At 41.6% G+C, this 20,857-nt stretch overlaps 1 pseudogene; it reads left to right on the top strand.

Moving 5' to 3' along the window:
- Window positions 1-19,755: 19,755 nt before the first annotated feature.
- LOC150061921 (ATP synthase peripheral stalk subunit b, mitochondrial-like) lies at window positions 19,756-20,857 on the top strand (annotated as a pseudogene).

The following is a 20,857-nucleotide window of genomic DNA, read 5'->3' as shown; positions in this document are numbered from 1 at the left end:
GTCAGTATTTCAGTACCTCCATGAATTCATCAAGTCTTGTTAATCAAGAGTTTTTATACAGTGGAGATATCTGGCCAACACCTTCTTAACCGAGTGATGAAAGTGAACATCATTAGTGACATCGCATGGTTTTCATTTGTCACTGATGTATATAATGAGGAGGGCACTTTCTCTCTTTGATATATTTTTTTTTTTGCCAGTCCTGGGCTTGAGCTCAGGGCCTGAGCACTGTCCTTGGACTTTCTCAAGGTTGGAGCTCTACCAATCGAGCCTCAGCACCATTTCTGGCTTTTTTCTATGTATGTGGTACCGAGGAATCGAATCCAGGTCTTCGTGCATGCTAGGCAAGCACTTTAACCAATAGGCCAAACTTCTGGCCCCTCTCTTTGATATTCTTTACAAATTCATTTACCCCAGTCAAATCATGAGAAAAAAATTAGAACAAACTGAGATTGAGGGGCATTCTACAGAGTTCCTTGTCACTACTCCACAAGTGTTTCAAAATTGTAAAATAGACCGAGAAACATTCTAGACAAGGAATATTGAGAAAACATGACAAGTTAAATTCATTGTGGCAAATACAAAGTAGAACAAAACTGCAAAGTGGTACATTGGTTTGAATCCTGGAACAGAACATGAGAAAACTACTGAAACTCAAAGTCTGACGTTTATAGTAATGTCATTTGGTAATTTTGACAACTGTACCATGCTAATATAAGATATTAAAAATAGAAGAAACTGGGTGAGGAGTATATGGGAACTCTTTATGCACTCAGTAACTTTTCTGAAAATCTGAAATTGTTCAGCAAGTTGAAATGAAATCCAATTTGTTCCTCATACTTGTCCATCTACAAATAATCTATAAATACTTGTTTTGAGCAACTATACTATGTAAGACACTATGTTAGACACTGTTCATAGTCTCCAGATACTTACAATCTAATAGGAAATAAGAGAATTGGAGCAACATTCCATCAACTGGGAATAAGAGATATTAATTTGTATTTACCACATATACAAGAATGGCCTTGAATATATACAAACAAGTGACTCTGTTTTACAGACAAGCAAGGACATTTGACTGCTACACTAATACCTGCCCCCCTTCAGCTCTTTTCCTATAGCCTATAGCCAGCTTCCCTTTTTTTTTTTTTTTTTTTTTTTGCTAGTCAGACCTGGGCCTTGAGCTCAGGGCCTGAGCACTGTCCTTGGACTTTCTTAAGGCTAGAGCTCTATCACTTGAGCCTCAGCACCACTTTCGGCTTTTTTCTATGTATGTGGTACGGAGGAATCAAACCCGGGTTTTTATACATACTAGGCAAGTACTCTACCACTAGGCCAAACTCCCAGCCCCCTCTTTTTCTGATGAATCTGTCTGCACAATGTGGTGGCATCACCTGAAAGTGAATGGTCAGAGCATCACAGTCCCCTTCAGAGATGATTATGAATGAACAGAAAATCCCCCCAAGTACATAATTGTAAACAATACATCTCGTTGCTTTTCCTGGAAAAAAAAAGCCAGAGTCATGTATTTACACTAGTTTAAAGGTACTACTGAATAAAATAATGACTTGGAAGAAACAAACTTGGAAATCTAGAGAAGCGTAAGTGGATGGGGTTCTCAAGATGAACAGGGAGGATAAGGATGTTAATCAAGTGCCAGTGGCTCACATTTGTAATTCTTTTTTTTTAATATATTTTTTATTGTAATTAATAAAAGGGTTACATGATATTTGCCAGATAGAAGGTACATTAATTCACATACATTGATACCCTTTCACATGTCTTGGTACCCATTACCCTCCCCCTCACACCTGTAATTCTAACAACTCCGGAGGCTGAAATCTGAGGACTGTGGTTCTAAATAAACCCAGGCAGGAAATTCTGTGAGACTCTTATTTCCAATTAACCACCAAAAAGCCGAAAGTAAAGCTGTAGCTCAAGTAGTAGAGTGCCAGTCTTAAGTGAAAAATCTAAGGGACAGAACCCAGCCCCTGATTTCAGGTCCCAGTACTGATTATTTAAAAAAGAATATAAGGATATTTGTATTTCATGCCCATTAAATGACAACCACTTCTGAGAAAGTTCTTAATAATCAGGTGGACAATGTGGCACATATTATATGGCATATAATTATATGTTATATATACAAACATATATATTCACAATGCATAGACGTGCATATATATAAATGTGCTACCACGTACCAAGCCTGACATGCCTAGCTTTCTCACTATAGAGATTCTATGCTCAGAATCAGAGCCGTGTGGAGCTGAGAGAACTTTGCTGAAAAGAGTAAATGCTTGACCTATGGATCTAATCAATTATCTCAGCAAAAGCCACAAATGGAGAAGGAATTATTCAGGAAGGGTCTGTGGAAAACTCTTTTGTAATGAAGTGAATCCTCTTGACATATCTGGAAGATCAACGAGGTCTTTGAGAATGCTATACAATCAGAAACATGGATATCTTGGACAAAAGAGAACAGAGACAGAATAAAATGGAGAAAGGTTGTGAAACTCAAAAGATACTATAGATGAAAAAATGGACTGATATAATTACTCAGCAACACACATGATTCAATAAAAGTCATAGCAGAGTATGTTCAAAATACCACTGTGCTGCTGGTGAACATGAATGCAATAATCTTCGCTTCTCAGGAGGCTGAAATTGGAGGATTGTAATTGCAAGCCAGTCTGGCAGGAAAGTCTGAGGGACTATTATCTCTAAGTAATTACCAAACAGCTAGAAGTGGAGCTGTGACACAGTGGTAGAGCACTAGCTTTGAGGAAAAAAAAGTTCAGGGATAGTGCCTAGGCCCTAAATTCAAGCCCCAGGACTGGCACAAGAAGGAACAATTTTGTGTCCTTCTAAGAAACCCATGGAAAGACAGAGATAGAAACACAGGAAAGCGCCCCTTGGCTATAGCCAAGAAACACCACAGAAATGAAGACTCTGGGAAGCCAGAAGAGTTTTGAACATCTCCAAAATTGTAATAGACTGGGTTTGGTGGTGGTGGTGGTAGTGGTGGTATTTTGGTGCTCTTGGGAACAGAACCTTGCCACCTACAAGGCAGAGCTAGAGGCCATACCTCCAGCATTTATGTATTGCTTTAAGCCACCCAACTTGTGACAATTTGTAACATCAGGCATAAGAAATGAGTATAGCCAATATTTAGGTGTTTACTAGTTCTTTGTTGTTTTATATATTAAAACATATATATGTATATTCTATATATTACTATATTATATATAATTATTTATATATAATATCTGTGCCAAAAAGAACTTCTCATTTGCAACTTAGCTTTTCATCTTGTATATACCACTGATGTATATATATTTGGCAGAGTTCACACATCCAAGTGTTCTGATACTGAATTATTTCCCCAGCCAGTGCATATAATGTTTAACATAAAATGTATAAATATTTCTCATTTCATTTTATATCCTATTTAAGAAATCTTTCTTACCCTGAAGCAGCAAAGGTATTCTCCCCATTCTCAAAATTTTTTATGAATAATGCGAGACAATGTTATATTTTTCAATCAATTACTTGGGCATTTAGTAAATATTCTTTCTCCACTGATAGGCAATTCCATCTATCCTATATCAGATTCTATATACACAGAGGTCTGTTTCTAGTTTCTTCTGTTCAATGGCTGTCTATCCCTGAACCAGTAATATATTAATTACAATAATTTGATAGAAGTAGGTTTTGGCCAGAGACAATTTTACCCCCAGAGGCATCTGACAATAGCTGGAGGCATTTTTAACTGTTATAACTTGGGGGGTACTTACTATGGTATCTAGTGACTAGAGGCCAGATATGACACAAATCATCTAAGAAAGCCAGCAGAGTCCCTCAAAACAAAGAATCACTTAACTTAAAATGTCAGTGGTGCTGAGGCTGAGAAGCCATGTTTTACAGTAAAAATCTGGTAGAAGAGCATATTTTCTCAAACCACTCCATGGTACTTGTGTGTTCATGTGTGTGCACATGCATATGCCCATCCAGAGATTTAAACTCAGGGTCTGGGTGCTGTCTCTGAACTTTTTTTGTTCAAGGCTAGCACTCTTTCACTTGAGCCACAGCTCCACTTCTAGATTTTTGGTGGTTAATTGGAGATAACAGTCTCATGGACTTTCTTGCCTGGGCTGGCTTCACATTGAGATCCTCAGATCTCAGCCTCTTGAGTAGCTATGGTTACAGATGTGAGCTGGCAACTCATACTATTTTTTTGTCAGTCTTGGGGCTTGAACTCAGGGCCTGAGCACTGTTCTTGGGCTTTTTCAAGTCTAGCACTCTACCCTTGAGCCACAGCACCACTTTTGGCTTCTACTATGTATGTGGTACCAAGGATCCAACCCAGGACTTTGTTCATGCTAGGCAAGCACTCTACCACTAGGCCAAACTCCTGGCTACTCATATATATATATATATATATATATATATATATATATATATATATATGTGTGTGTGTGTGTGTGTGTGTGTGTGTGTGTGTGTGTGTGTGTGTGTATGTATATATATATAACTCATATATATATATTTTTTTTTTGGTTGGTCATAGGGCTTGGACTCTGGACTTGGGCCCTGAGCTCTTCAGCTCAAGGCTACCACCCTACCTCTTTGAGCCTCAGCACCACTTCTAGTTTTCTAGTGGTTTAATAGGAAATAAGAGTCTTGTGGTCTTTAGTGCCCAGGCTGGCTTTGAACCTCAATCCTCAGATCTCAGCCTCCTGAGTAGCTAGGATTACAGGTGTGAGCCACCATGCCAGGCATCATACTATTTTTAACCTCACTTTACAGATGAGAAATTTGAGACCGACAGATTGAGTGACTTGTCTTACATCATACATTTCTCAGTAATTGTTTGAATGAAGCCCAAACTTCATAAAACTCTCCCTGAAATGGAAAATATATCATTGTGTTCTAAGACAGGGCTCCTTACTCTAAAAAGAATGTTCTCTTGCTTAATTGACTTTACCAGAAAACTTACTGCACTTCCTTTAGGTGTCAGCCCTGGGCTAAAGAGTAGAAATACTCAAGCCCAAGATCCTGCTATCAGATTTGTAATCTGGTAGGGAAGCAGACATGTGAATCATCTTTCTTTGATTACTGGAACCTCACTTCTGTTCTCTATCCTAGCACAAAATGTTAGTCCTCAGGGAAAAAGCTTGCCATGCTACACACTCTACATTGTTTGACATTTACATTTTAATCTAGGATATAAGGGGTTTAGAAACAGGGTTTGAAGTGGGGGAGGGGAAATGCCTTCCATAGCCAGTCCTACAGCTACTTCCTAGAGGAGTTTCAAACACACCAATGATAGCCTGATAAATTGCCTAAATGGAAGGGGGAAACAAACGAGGGTTAGGGGTAACATAAAGCAACAGCCTAAGAGTCATGAGGTAGACTGCCGGGGCCAACCGGCAGCAAACCAGGGTTCGCAGATTGGGGTTCCTGAAATCGGGGGCAAGGACTAGGAAGAAATAGAAGAGAGACAGACACACCGGGTCCGGGATGTCCGCAGTCCAGCCAAAGACTGCCGAGACTGCCGCGTTTATTTTCCACTCCCCCTTCTTCCCTCCTCCAGACCCAGGGAACCTCCAGGTGTTACATTCATATGGTAATTCTCAGGTCATTTACATAGAATAGGGCCAGAAAGCAATAAGACAATAAAGCCATCGTCTGATGCAAGTCAAGGTACAGTTTGATTCCACTCTGGCTCCCAACAGTAGACAACCAGTTTCTGAGTCCCACTGCTTAGTCTTTTAAATGAACTCTTAGTTACCTTATTATAACTATGTCCATCTTTCCTGGTTTTATCTTTTGTAAATTTTTGCCAGTCCTGGGCTTGAGCTCAGGGCCTGAGCTCTGTCCTTGGACTTTCTCAAGGCTAGAGCTCTACTACTTGAGCCTCAGCACCACTTCCGGCTTTTTTCTATGTATGTGGTGCCAAGGAATTGAACCTGGGTCTTCATGCATGCTAGGCAAGCATGCTACCACTAGGCCAAACTCCCAGCCCCCTGGTTTTATTTCTATATTTAATGAACAAGACTCTACCATGCTTGTGCCTCAGGTTCCACTTTAACCCAGCCCCATTCAAACTATTGTCCAAATTTATTAAGTATAGAATTTTACTATGTAGAGATATGTAAATAGGGAAAAAAGAATAAACTCTTGGGGTTGGAGGCATGGTTCAATTGGTGGAGTGCCAGCTAATGAGCAAAGCATCAGGTACCAAGTTTGAGTCCTGAGTTCAAGTCCCACTCTCAGACCAAAAAAAAAAAAAAAGAAAGAAAAGAGAAGGAGGGGGTGGTAAGTGGATAGCAATGTTCATGAAAAGACCCACAATTTAATATCTCCTCCCTCTCCTTTTGTATAGAGAAAAGACTTATCAAATGTATCTGAATTAATCATAGGGAGTGTTCGATGAAACAGCAGAATGAACCTCCCTCTGCCTTTCACAACTTTGGAATAAGACCTCAGGGGTCATTAAGGTCTCTCTATAGTAGCAGAATGGATATGTTAGTCTCAAACCATCCATAATAGATGGTGTCTGGTTGAGCCTTAGAAATTTGCTCATATGATGTTCACTCCATAGCCTCCCTGGACAGTTTTAAGTGTTCTTAGAATTTTAATGCTTATTAAATTCAAACCACATCAATGTATTTCCAGAATCCAGACAGTGGTAGGTGGAACCTCTTGTAATTGATTAGTCACCTGTCCCTTTCTTGCTCATCTTCCATGCCAGACACTTTCCAAGGTCAAACTGCTTCCTTTCTCTCTACTTACTCTTACATCACCCCCCCTGTTCCTCTCTGCCATTCACCTCTCCTTTTCTGGGTGATTCTCAGTCTCCTCTTGACTCAAGTCTGGGAGTACTGTGGATTCCAGTACTTATTTTTTATTCCATCTTATTTTTTCTAAACAGTAATGCTTTAAAGTAATCATCTAATCTAGCTGCATATTACTGAACCCGGTAAGAGAAATTGCTGCCGAGGATTTGTAGGGCACATCCATAATCCCAGCAGCCAGGAGGCAGAAGCCGGAGGACGGACAATTCCCTGCCCGACTAAATAATGTCCCTTTGAACATTGTCACCCTCAGAGGCTTACATTGTATTACTCACCCAGCTTTATACAATTTCCAGCTACGTATTTCTTTTGTACCCTAAATAGATTAACAAAGATGACCAAACTTCCCTTTGGATGGCTTGGCCAGTGTTTTGCTGGAGTCATGAAAAGGGCAATTTAATTTGAAATGTTCCTTCTCTGATCAGTCATTCAATAAATACTCATAAGCAACTTCTTGTGTTCAAAATACTGCATCTTGAGCATAACTAAAATTCAGACTGTTTTCCCGGACCTCAGCTCCTTGGTAGGAAGTCAAGCATTTGGACACAGATGTAATGACAGCTCTAAGTGTCATGGAAGTACAAGGAAGTCAGCTTGATCACAAATGTTTCCTAAACTACTTCAGTCTGACTGACAAGCACTGAGAGAGGCTACAAGATGAACCATATGTTGTCTTCTGACTTCAACTCTCAGTTTGGTGGGGAAGAATGAATGGATCAAGATGCCTCAAATCTTACACATTGTGCTGAATCTTGAAGGATAAGAAGATAGTTGGTGGGGAGAGGTAGAAGGAATTCTCACAGGTAGGCTCAGAGCCTAAACAAAGACAAAAGGCAACAACCAGAGGGTCCACTCAACGACCCACAGACCATTTGGTAATCCTAAAGGTAAAAGACAAGCCCAGGACGAGTAAGAAATAAGAACAAAGAGGGACCTAGGGAAGAACTAAATAGTTCAATGGTAGAACACATGGAACACATGCTTAGTATGTGCAAAGCCTTAGATCCAATCCTTAGTACAGAAAAGTAAGCTCAATTTCTTTGTTTTGAATTAGCATGTGTTGTAATATGAGGGGAGGGTTTATTGTGATATTTCCACATGTACATAGAGCACTTTGAGTAAACTTACACCCTCCACCATTTTTCTATTCTTCTTCCTCTCCATCTCCCTGCCTTTTTCGATCAACATTTTGCGTGTTTCATCGCGGCATATTTATGTGTGAATATACATGTAAATACATGTGAATTCATATGTATGCATATGTGTGTATATATACATCTTCATTCATTATCATTTTTCGGTATGACTGAATAATATTTCATTGTACATATAATGTATATAATTTATTTTCTTTATTCATTATATTAATGGGTCCCTAGGCTGATTCTATAGTTTATTGTGATTAATGCTGCAGTGAACACAAGTGTATAGGTATGTCTGTTATATGTGACTTAGACTTCTTCTGACATATATCCATGTGTGATATCACTGGATTACATGGTAATTTTTTAAAGAAATCTTTATACTGTTCTCCATTGTTTCTGCACTAATGTAAATTCCACTGAATATATTCCTTCCTTCCCACTACTCTTTTATTCTATTTTATTTTATTGTGGAGCTTGAACTCAAGGCCTAGACACTGGCCCTGAACTTCTTTTTGCTCAGAGCTAGTGCTCTACCACTTTGAGGCACAGATCCACTTTTAGTTTTCTGATGGTTAACTAGAGATAGAAGTCTCATGGACTTTCTTTAAACCAAAATCCTCAGATCTCAGCCTCCTGGGTAGCTAGAATTATAGGCATGAGCTCCCAGCTCCCAGCTTTGTTGTTTTGCTCACTGTTGTTTGGGGGGAGGTTGTTTCGATGTGGTTCGTTTGTGGTGTTTTGAGACAGGATCTCAGTATGTAGCTCAGCTTAGGTTAACTTCAAACTCAGGATCTTCTTGGAAGCTGGGAGCCAGTGGCTCACGCCTGTAATCCTAGCTACTCAGGAGGCTGAGATCTGAGGATCACAATTCAAAGCCAGCCTGGGCAGAGAAGTCTGTGAGACTCTTATCTCCAATTAACAACTGAATAGCTAGAAGTGGAGCTGTGGCTCAAGAGGTAGAGTACTTTGAACAAAAAAAGCTAAGAGACAGTGCTCAGGCTCTGTGTCCAAGGACTGGCACAGGTATTATAGGCATGTCAGGCATGTACCACCTTACCTAGCTGTTGATTTTCTTGATCTCAAAGTAGTTTTTTGGTGGGGAGGGGGCGGGGTGTGTGTGTGTGTGTGTGTGTGTGTGTGTGTGTGTAGTTTTTCTTTTTGTCAGTTGTGGCGCTTGAACTCAGGGCTAGCACAGTACCACTTTGAGCCACAGTGCCACTCATGGTTTTCTTGTGGTTAATTGGAGGGAGATAAGAGTCTCACAGGCTTTCCTGCCTGGACTGGCTTCAAATCACCATTCTCAGTTCTCAACCTCCAGACTAGGTAGGATTACAGGCATAAGAACTGGCTTCAAAGTACTTTTTTTGATATTCATTTCTCTAATAGCTAAGAATATTGAACATTTTTTCTGTTTAGTGGCCATTTGTACTTCTTTTGAGAAGTCTGTTCAATTCATTTGCCCATTTGTTGATATTCAATTTTTCAAGTTCTTTATATATTCTGGATAGATTATATTCTGGGTATTAATCCCATCTGATGAATAGCTCTCAATGACTTTGTCTCTCAGTCTGTTCACTGGCAATTATTCTCTTTGCTGTCTCACAGTATTTCTTGGGATCATCCTCAAATAAACTGCACATGCTTGTCTAGATTCTGTTTATAGGAACTGTGTGACAAAAGTCTTCCAGTGTAGCTTCAACAAAGCCTTCTCTCAAGCCTGGGACTCAGCTGAACTGTTGATAGTCCTTCCTATATTTTAATTGAGATACTTCAGGATTTTGAAACTGACCTGTCTTTTTCTTCACTTTAGCTTGACTGCCTTCCAAGTAAGCTGGAACATTGATCCAATCCCTCTATTTCTATAAGATGGAAATACTAGTACTTTCCTTGTAAGGTTGCTCTTAGATGTGGCTGGGGATGTTGATGTTGCAGTTTTTGGCTCATCCCTGCTAGCTTCTCATAACCATCTCCTTTCTCCTATCCCACCATAGAGCATTCTAATCTCTGTCTGTCATTCCTACATTTCCCTCCTCCTTTCCCATACCAGAACCTTCCTCAAAATCATCTTTTACTCCTCTTAGCCACTCATTTATACTCCAGCACCTGTATCTAATTCTGCACCTCTCTCTGCCTACCTCATTTCTCTCCTCCAAGTGCAGGACATAAGTTAAACAGAGAAAATATATTTGAATATATAAGAATGAAATTTCAGGACTGGAAGTGTGGCTTAGTGGTAGAGTGCTTACCTAGCATGCATGAACCCCTGGGTTCAATTCCTTGGTACCACATACACAGAAAAGCATGTGCTGTGGCTTAAGTGGTAGAGTGCTAGCCTTGAGAAGGCTCAAGGACAATTTCCAGGCCCTGCTGTAGCTCAAGTGGTAGAGCTCTAAGTCTTGAGCACAGAGAAGCTCAGGGACAGAGCTCAGGCCCTGAGTTCAAGCTCCAGGACTGACAAAAGAAATGAAAGTTTAAGATGGTCTGATACTGTATGTCTGCAATCCTAGCACTCAGGAGACAAAGTAGGAGATTTGCAAATTTAAAGCTAAACTAGACTACATAGCAAACTCTGTCTCAAACTCCTCCACTGCCCTCACACCCTGAAAGAATGAGAGTCAAAAAAAGTAGAATGGCACAATTGAGAAGCAAAGCAGGGCAGGAGCTGGGGAGGTGGACCGAAGAGGTGTGGAAGAGGTAGAAGACTTGGAAAATTAAGGTGACCTCAGTTTGGGGGAGTCTCTTGGAGGAAAAGCACTAGTCCTGACCACTTGTCTCTCTAAGGCAGTGCTTATCCAATCCAGGGTGTCTGGTGTAGCTCTTATTTCAGGTGTCTAGAAGGAGTAATTGAACTAGAATCACCTGTCTCTCTCACAAATGAAGGAGGCAGACTTATCACTTCAAAAGAGCGGGTCTTAGGAGAAGAGCTCAGCTCCTCTAGTTTTTAGCCTGCCTCAATCTTGCAGTATCATCTTGGCTATGTCTGGGAGGTAGGAGATAAGAATATTCTGTTTCTTATCTATAAAACACTGGCTCTCTAGCTGTAGATCTAATTTAGATTACAATCTCCTAGAACCGTATCTAGCTGGGCTGCATAGAAGAAAATATATAAACTGTAGTGTCAGAAACACATAAGTTCAATTTTCATCTCTGCCACTCACAAGCCATATGACTCTGAGTAAGTCAGTTACCCTCTCTGAGCCCCAGTTTCCTCATGGAGGCCCACCTATGGAAGATCTTTAGGAAGAAGTAGATGACATATAAAAGCTTCAAAACACTGTGAAGGCTTCAACTCTGCCAATTTGTTCATCCACCAAATTCCAATCCTGATACAAAGTATGCCTTTGATTGAATGAATGTACACGCACCTGACAGACTGCATCTAGCTATGAATCCTTTTTGTCCAGAAAGATGTTCAGTAAGGGCTCTGGCTGGTAGTAAATGACACTGCTCTCTGACTTAGAGAGAAAAAATAATCACTACATAGAATCCAGGGATAGTGATACAATAATCTAATGTGCCCAGGGCATTGTACATGTCCCACAGGCTGAAAGGGGCTATGTGAAATGAAAGTTTCAATAATATTGATTGTACCCACTGAAGAGTTTAATATATTGCCTCTCAGACGTTAGTGTGCCTATGAATCACTTAGGGATCTTGTTTAAAAAGCAAATTCCTATCCTGCAGTTCAAGGAGGAGAAGCATAGCAAACATCAAGGTGGTGCTGCATGTGCTGCCTCCTAAGCCTCTTTTGGAGCAGCCAAGCAGGATCTCAGCTGGGTGTTTCTGTAAAGAAGCAAACAGTTGATTCCATAGTTTTTGTAAACTATACTGTCTCTGCTGCAGATGATCAAATCTATCATTCTAGATCAAAAACAGTCACAAATAAAGCACGAATTGGCATGACGATGTTGCAATAAAATTACATCCACAGACACAGGGGTCAGAGTTGATTTGGCCTATGGGTCATAGTTTGCCATTTGCTGACCTAATATATTAAAACATTTTTAGAACAGATAACCATGATCCTACTTTTAGAGTTTCCAAGAATTTCCTCATGTATAGTTGTTTCTTGTTCTGGAAAATCTACCTCCCCCTACATGTAATCTATATGGATCCAGGCATACCAATTGATTCAAGATGGTGGCATTCAGTGGCACCATTTACATTATATTCCATAGAACTTTACACTCTAAGGGTTGGGATGTAGCTCAGTGGCAAAGCGTTTGCCTAGCAAGTACAATGTCCTGGGTTCGATCCCCAGTACCAAAAAAGAAAAAACAAAACAAAACAAAAAAAAAACAATGTCTTGTGCCAGGAATTTGGCCTAGTGGTTGAGTGTTTGCCTAGACAATGTATGTACCACATACATTGAAAAAAGCCAGAAGTGGTGCTGAGGCTAAAGTGGTAGAGCTCTAGCCTTGAGGGAAGTCCAAGGACAGAACTCAGGCCCTGAGGTAAAGCCCAGGACTGGCAAAAAAAAAAAAAAAAAAAGAGCTTTACACTCTAGAGGTGCTGCCTAGCAAGCAAGCTTGACATCCTTTAGAGTACATAACTTTGCTGAATGGGACTTGGCTACTCATAGACTCATTCCAGAATTCTTTTCTGCTTCAGTCTATCTATCCTCTTATTAGAGGAGATGGAAACTTTTTTTAAACCCCCTGAATCAGGAGGCAGAGAATATAATCAGAAAGAATGAAGGAGATATACAGAAAAAGAAGTGTAATCTGGGTTTTCTTCAGCACTATATCCCTTAGCTACCGTCACTCTCAAGAACAGCTTTGGATTCTATGAGATGACCTATGTCTTTATAGAAATTAATTTCCTTGTTGGGTGTCAGTAGTTCATGCCTATAAGCCTAGCTACTCAGGAGGCTGAGATCTAAGGATCAAAGTCAGCCTGGGCAGAAAAGTCCGTGAGGCACTTATCTCTACCTAACCACCAGAAAACCGGAAGTGCCACTGTGGCTCAGGGACAGTGCCTAGCCCCTGAATTCAAGCCCCACAACCAACAACAACAAAAAAATCCTAACAGTATCATCAATAGGTATACTTAAACAGAATTTAAGTTCTGTAAGATTTTGAAAATATTTATAGATTGCTCCACAAATGTTTGTTTGAAATTGTATCTCTCTGATACCCAAATATGTGACATTCCATAAATATTCACTTGCATCTGTATTTAATGACCTGGATAATAACAAAGCATTTTGTCATGTATGTAGTAACTCTTAGACCCATGCTTTAGTTAGGATTCAATATCAGAGAAAATAATTTCCTTTGGACTGAAGAAGATCCATTGGAAGGTATTCCAGTGCTAGTTTCCAGTATCATGAGATGGGTTGAAGAGACAGACTTGAGGCTGATCTTCTAGGCTTCAAGGAAGTTGTGGCTCCAAACAAGAAATGAATCTCTGAGGGTGGTCATTGGTAGCCACTAGCTCTAGAATGGTGCCACCTATCAGGCTCTCAAATTAGGGAAATATCATTGTACTTGCAGGTCCAGATCAAACTGCCTTACAACCACAAAACCAACAAAATAAATGCCTCAAACTTCTTTCTCACTCTAATCAGTTCAGCTCCAGGTCCAATGTGGATGCATTTGTTTGAAGGAACCCTACTAGCAAAGGAGTCTGGAAAGTAAATTCAATGTCACATTATAATATCAAGGGAATAGATGTCTAGTGAGACATCACACAGATGAGACACACCTCAAATAATTACATAGCTGTAAAACAAAATATATATATATTTTTTTTTTAATTTATTTATTTTTTTGCTAGCCCTGGGCCTTCAACTCAGAGCCTAAGCATTGTTCTTGGGCTTTCTCAAGACTAGAGCTCTATCATTTGATCTATAGCACCACTCCTGGCTTTTTTCTATGTGTGTGGTACCAAGGAATCAAACCCCGATCTTTGTGCAGGTTGTTTTGTTTTGTTTTGTTTTAATGCGCAAAGAATTTGAATGCTTTTTTCTCAAAAAAAAAAAAAAAAAGCCAGCACGGTGGCTCACACCTATAATCCTAGCTACTTAGGAGGCTGAGATCTGAGGATCAAGGTTCAAAGCCAACCCAGGCGCAAAAGAACTTGAGACTCTTATCTCCAATTAACCCCTAGAAAACAGGAAGTGAAGCTTGGCTCAAGGGTAGGGTGGTAGCCTTGAGCTGAAGAGCTCAGGGATAGCATCCAGGCCAAGTTCAACCCCTATGACCCACAAAAAATAAATAAAATAAACAGGCGCTGATGGCTTATAGCTATAATCCTAGCTATTCAGGAAACTAAGGTCTGAGGATGGAAGTTCAAAGCCAGCCCAGGCAGGAAAGTCCATGAGACTCCTATCTCCAATTAACTGCCAAAAAAAGCAGAAGTGGTAGTGTGGCTCAAAGAGGTAGAGTACTAGCCTTGAGAGAAAGAGCTCAGAGACCACATCTTGAGTGCAAGCCTCATGACCAACAACAAAACAGATGGACAATACACATATGAATTGGATAAGTCTGAAAGAGCTGACTGGGTTGGAATGCTCATTCAGTATAAATAGCTGTGATTTGGGCTGGTTACTTCAGCAGCCTGCCTCAGTGTCCTCCTCCATAAAGCACCACATAGATAATAAATATCAAATATGTGCAAGTATTGCTCTCTACATTCTTACTAGAGTCATTGGTAGGAAGCCACTACAAAAGACTTAAGCAGGAAAGTATCCTGGATCAGATTTGGTTTGATGGCTTGAGTAGTCTGTGTTCTGGCCCTGCTCTGGATTGTCTCTTAGCCTCCTTACTAGATTACTGTGAGCAAATATCTTCTGCTCACTGAATTTTCCTGCTGCCACCATGTCTGAGCCCCTCAAGGCCCCAAGAGCATCTTTACAAAATCTCTCTACTGGTTTTAGCTGTGCTCCTGTGCCTTGGAATCAGGATGAATTATTGTCTCTCCCTTCACCCCTGTCCTCTTGCATTGTTGCTGCTCAAAGAAATTAATCAGGTTTATTAAGCATGACCTCACTTGTGAGCCCTGCTCCTGGTCTGCTGATCTGTACCTGTCTGCGGCCTTCCTAGCACAATTCCAATCGAAGAGGCCTCAGCCTCCATTTGTGCGGCGGTGGGGGAGGGACAGCCTGCCGGCTGGGCACATCTTTTGTTGTTTGCAGAGACTGATGCACCAGGCTGGATGGGACAAAGGCAGGACGCTCTGCTATAGAGAGCACAAGGCCCTTTGTTGCCATGGCTGTGGGAAAAAAAAAAAAAAAAACAGGAACAAAAAGGATAAATGTTGCATCTAAATACGCTAATAATTAACACTTAGCACTGTGGATATAAAAAGCACTTAATGCTAAATTACAATGATCATAATAGCTATTCTTTTATTCAGTCCCACTCCATATGGCACCATGGCTGAGTAGTTCAGTACATGTGAGCTGGAACCTAAGTACCCAAGTCTAAAATCCTCCCTCCCTTCCCCCACTCCCAAACACACTGCCCTTAACAGCTCTGTGACCTTGGGCAAGTTACTCAAGCGCTCCAGTCTCAGTCTTTACATTTACAAAGCACAAAGTATGGAATTCATGTGGCCATATGAGTTCATATCATACTTAGCAAGCACTTAAACATGACTTACCACACAATAATTTTTTTTTTCCTGTGTCACTACTAGGGTTTGAACTGAGAGCCTAGGTATTGTTCCTTAGCTTTTTATTGTTGTCATTCAAGGCTTGAGCCACAACTCCATTTCCAGCTTTGTGGTACTTCATTGGAGATAAGAGTGTCTTGGACTTTTCTGTCCAGGCTGGCTTTCAACCACAATCCTCAGAGCTTAGTCCCCTGTGTAACTAGGAATACAAGCATGAACTACTCAAGAGGCTGAGATCTGAGTTCAAGTTCAGCTGGTGAAGAACAGTAAGTGACATGGCTTAGGGCAAGGACTTCTACAGGTCCACCTGTCTGAGGACTTGACTGGCAAAATGGAGCCAGGAGTGGAAACCGGCCACGGTCACCAGGTCAGTAGGTTTTAGGGCAGGACAGGGTGGGGCACATCTTGCATTGTAATAGCCTTTGGATCATCCATGAAATGCAGTGATCCTATGTAGTTCAAAACCTACTGCATTTGGCAGCAAGCTCCTACCCCAGAGCTGAAGATTCTTAAATCTCATAGAGACTGGCATAAGACAGAAGACATGCCAGATGACAATGTACCCAGCAGGTTGAATACTATATGACTAACTGCATGGACAAAATAAAACCCAGCCTTATATCTCTGTGAAGAGAAGTCTGACTATAGCATTCATCTCAGCTCTTCAATGAACCCAAATTTTGGGTAAAAAGACAATGTACTTAGCATGACCCATGTCAAAACCCCTACAGATCTCAAACCCCTCACTTGTCCCTCATTTGAGGCTAGCTCCTGACTTTTCCCTGTACCTGTCTCAAGTTCAAATATCTATTCACACATAAAGCAGGCTGGGTCTATCCTGGATTCTACAAAAGCCTGGCTCCTCAAGGAGGACGCAAGCTGGAGCCATTAAGAGGACTCCTTGGACATCTCCTAGCTAGATGTACACCTAGCCCAAAGCAGAAGATCTCATTTAAGAAACAAGCTGTCAAGCCAGTAGCATGACCTGGTAGTAGAGTGCTTGCCTAGCATGTACAAAGCTCTGGATGTGATTCCTTGGTACAACATACACAAAAAAAAAACAAAAAAGCTGGCAGTGGTGCTATGCCTCAAGTGATAGAGAAAACTCAAGGACAGTGCTCAGGCCCCGAGTTCTAGCCCCAGGACTGGGGGGAAAAAAAGAAGCAGCAGCAAGCTGTCAATGCTGTTTGACCCCTACCAATCCCTGTTCATATACCCTCTTCAATTCTTCCACCTATAACTGCCTTCCTACTACCTCCCATTCCTAGCCTTACAATTAAAGACAAGAAGAAAATAGCTGGGTGCCAGTGGCTCACACCTGTAGTCCTAGCTACTCAGGAGACTTGAGATCTGAGGATCGAGTCTCAAAGCCAGCTTGGGCACAAAAAGCCTGTGAGACTCTTATCTCCAGTTAACTACCAGAAAACCGGATATGGCACTGTGGCTCAAGGGGTAGGGTGATAGCATTGAGCTGAAGAGCTCAGGGACAACGTCCAGGCCCAGAGTTCAAGCCCCACCACCCAAAAAAAAAAATTCCAGGTTGACTTGGGCTGGTCATTTACATTCTCTTGTCTCAGACTTCTCTCTCCCTCCTTCCCTCCCTCCCTACCTTCCTCTCTTTCTGCCTGCCTGCCTTCCTTCCTTCCTTCCTTCCTTCTGTTTATCCTCCTGTCCTCCTCCCTCTTTAATTTTCTTTCTGTGTGAAGACTGAACCCAGGGTTTCATGTATCTGCTCCGCCGAGGAGTTACAACTCCATCTAGATATCTCATTTCTGACAAGGAAAAATATGTTTTCCTAAGGTTTCTGTTCAGATGATAAACAATATGTCATCTGAGCACCTATGGCTCGTGCCTAAAATCCTAGCTACTCTGGACGTTGAAATCTGAGGCTCAAGGTTCAAAGTCATCCCATGCAGGAAAGTCTGTGAGACTCTTATCTCCAATTAACTACCCAAAATTCAAAGGTAGAGAAAAGTCTCAGGGTCCATGCCCTGAATTCAATCCCAGAACTATTACACACACACACACACACACACACACACACACACACACACACACAATGTATGTGTTATACTCAGTGGCACTCAACAAATGTTAGCTATTGTACTGTCAGAAAGTGGTTAATTTAAAGTAGATAGATAGATAGATAGATAGATAGATCCTCTCTCCCTGAATTCTGATAGCCACCAGGCCGCATGCTGTATCCATCCACAATGTTGCTACTAGGGCCTGTTTGAAGTGGAGCTAGGTTCTCTTACTAGACCTAGATCTTTCTTCTTCTTCCTTTTCCTCCTCCTCTACTTTTTCTTTCTCTTCTTATTCTCCAGTTTTGGGCTTGAACTCAGAGGCTGGCCACTGTCCCTGGGCTTCTTTTGCTCAAGGTTAGCATTCTTCTATTTGAGGTACAGCAGCACTTCCCATTTTTTCTGTTATATGGTATTGAGAAATCAAACCCAGGGCTTCATGACTACTAGACAGGCACTCCACTACAAAGCTACCTTCCCAGCCCTGGACCTAGACCTTAGTCTAGGGGAAACTTGGGGAAATTCAGTTTTTCTGTCTGTGATTGGTTGATCAACTCTCACAAACTCCTGCGATTATCTGGTTTAGTAATACAAATTCCTTGCCCTTGTATTGATGAAAGTTCAGTCAGGGAAAAATGGAATGGTTGGTCACTGTATCAAGGCATCCTTCCATGCCCTTTCCAGTTTGCTGGGCGGATAAACCAGGCTGGATATCACTTGACTTTGTGTGTGTGTGTCTGTGTGTGTGTGTGTGTCTGTGTGGGGAAGGGGAGAGAGAGGGAGAGTCCTTGGGCTTGAATTTAGGACCTGGGAGTTATCTCTGAGCTTTTTTGCTCAAGGCTCTTTGTTCATTTCTGGCTTTTGAGTGGTTAATTAGAGATAAGAGTCTTGTAGACTTTCCAGCCCAGGCTGACTTTGAACTGAGATGCTTAGATCTGAGCCTCATGAGTAGCTAGGACTATAGGTGACAGCTAGTCATCTTTGCCTGGCTTGACCTCTCTAGAATAGCCAGCCAAGATTTGGTTAAAGTGAGTCCAAGCGTGACACCTAGAGGTCATATGAAAAACTGTAGCCTAGAGATAATCCCAGGCCTTATATTTGCTGAGTTCTCAATTCCCGGCCCCCACTACTTCTTAAAAAAAAAAAAAAAATGATGGGGCACCAGAATGCGGCCTAGTGGTAGAGTGCTTGTCTAGCAAGCATGAAGCCCTGGGTTCAATTCCTTGGTACCACATGTACACAAAAAAGCCAGAAGTGATGATGTAGCTCAAGTTGTGCAGTGCTAGCCTTGAGAAAGCCCAAGGAGTACCCAGGCCCTGAGTTCAAGTCCAGTACTGGCAAAAATAGAAAAGAAACATACATACACCTTTTTACCATAGCAATTATGGAAATTAGTCTCCAAATGTGCTTTGGATATCGTCTACGGATTATCTCTGAAGTGTCCTTTCTTAAACTTTATGCACAAGGCTGGTGGAGGGGATGTTTGCCATGACATTTTATAAAATAGAATATAACATGCCAGGGGCCGGGAGTTTGGTCTAGTGGTTGAGTGCTTGCCTAGCATGTACAAAGACCCGGGTTCGATTCCTCGGTACCACATACATAGAAAAAAGCCAGAAGTGGTGCTGAGGCTCAAGTGGTAGAGCTCTAGCCTTGAGAAAGTCCAAGGACAGTGCTCAGGCCCTGAGCTCCAGCCCAGGACTGGCAAAAAAAAAGAATATAACATTCCAGGTGCCAGTGGCTCATGCCTATAATCCTACCTTACTCAGGAGGCTGAGATCTGAGGATCATAGTTCAAAGCCAACCTGGGCAGGAAAGTTCATGAAACTCACCTACAATTAAACACCAAACAACTTGGTTCAAGTAGTAGATTGCTTGCCTATCATGCACACAGACCCAGGTTCAATTCCAGATACTTAGAAAAAGCCTGAAGTGGTGCTGTGGTTCAAGTAGTAGAGTGATAGCCTTGAGGAAAGCCCAAGGACAGTGCTCAGGCCCTGAGTTCAAGCCCCAGGACTGGGAAAAAAGAAAAAAAAATCAAGCACAGATACAGTCTCCGGTGGAGGTCACAGGGATTCTGTGCTGCTGTATGGAGGTTTGCTAGCCATGTTGTCCCAGGTGACAACCTCCACCTTCAGCGCTGCGGCTCCCTGTCTGAAGAACACAGCCTTGCTGGGACCCAGGACACTGCAGAAAAAAGTTTTGCCCCTGTACCACCTCTTCCCGAATATGGAGGAAAAGTACAGTTTGGGGGGTGATTCCAGAGGAATTCTTCCAGTTTCTCTACCCTAAAACTGGTGTACCAGGACCCTATGTGCTTGGAACTGGGCTTATCTTGTATTTTTTACCCAAAGAAATATATGTGATTACTCCAGAGACCTTCTCTGGCTTAGCATTATTAGGATTAATGGTCTATGATGTTAAAAAAAAAAAATATGGAGTGGGGGAGGGGGGAAGGGAAATGGGGACCATGACATGTGAAAGGGTATCAATGTGTGGGAATTAAGGCACCATTTATCTGGCAAATATCAGGTAACCCTTCTATTAATTACAATAAAAATATATTTTAAAAAATATGGAGCCTCGTGCAGATTTTTTTTTTTTTTTTTTGCCAGTCCTGGTCTTGAGCTCAGGGCCTGAGCACTGTCCTTGGACTTTCTCAAGGCTAGAGCTCTACCACTTGAGCCTCAGCACCACTTCTGGCTTTTTTCTATGTATGTGGTACCGAAGAATTGAACCCGGGTCTTTGTGCATGCTAGGCAAGCACTTTAACCACTAGGCCAAACTCTGGTCCCTTGTGCAGATTTTATTGATAAACTCGATGAGCAAAAAATTGCCCAACTAGAAGAGGTGAAACAGGCTTCCATCCAACAATTCGAGAAAGCAATTGATACAGAGAAGGCACAGCATGCACTTGTTGATAAACGCCACTACTTTTTTGATGTCCAGAAGAATAACACTGCTATGGCCTTGGAGGTTACTTACCGGCTGCATAGAGTATATACAGGGAAGTAAGGAATCGCCCGGACTACCCTATCTCTGTGCAGAATATGCTGCATGGAAAGGACCAAGAGCACAGGATAAACTAAACTGGGTGGAGGAGCGCGTGGTACAGAGTGCCTCTGCACAGCAGGAAAAGGAGACAATTGCCCAGAGTAGCACAGATCTAAAGACGCTGGGGAAGGCTCAAGCTCAGCAGGTTATGTAA

Source organism: Megascapheus bottae, chromosome 6, assembly GCF_031878675.1.
Source record: "Megascapheus bottae isolate mThoBot1 chromosome 6, mThoBot2.hap1, whole genome shotgun sequence".
In the NCBI taxonomy this organism is placed as follows: domain Eukaryota; kingdom Metazoa; phylum Chordata; class Mammalia; order Rodentia; family Geomyidae; genus Megascapheus; species Megascapheus bottae.
Note: the sequence above shows the minus strand (reverse complement) of the source record. Positions and strands in the feature narration are given on the sequence as shown.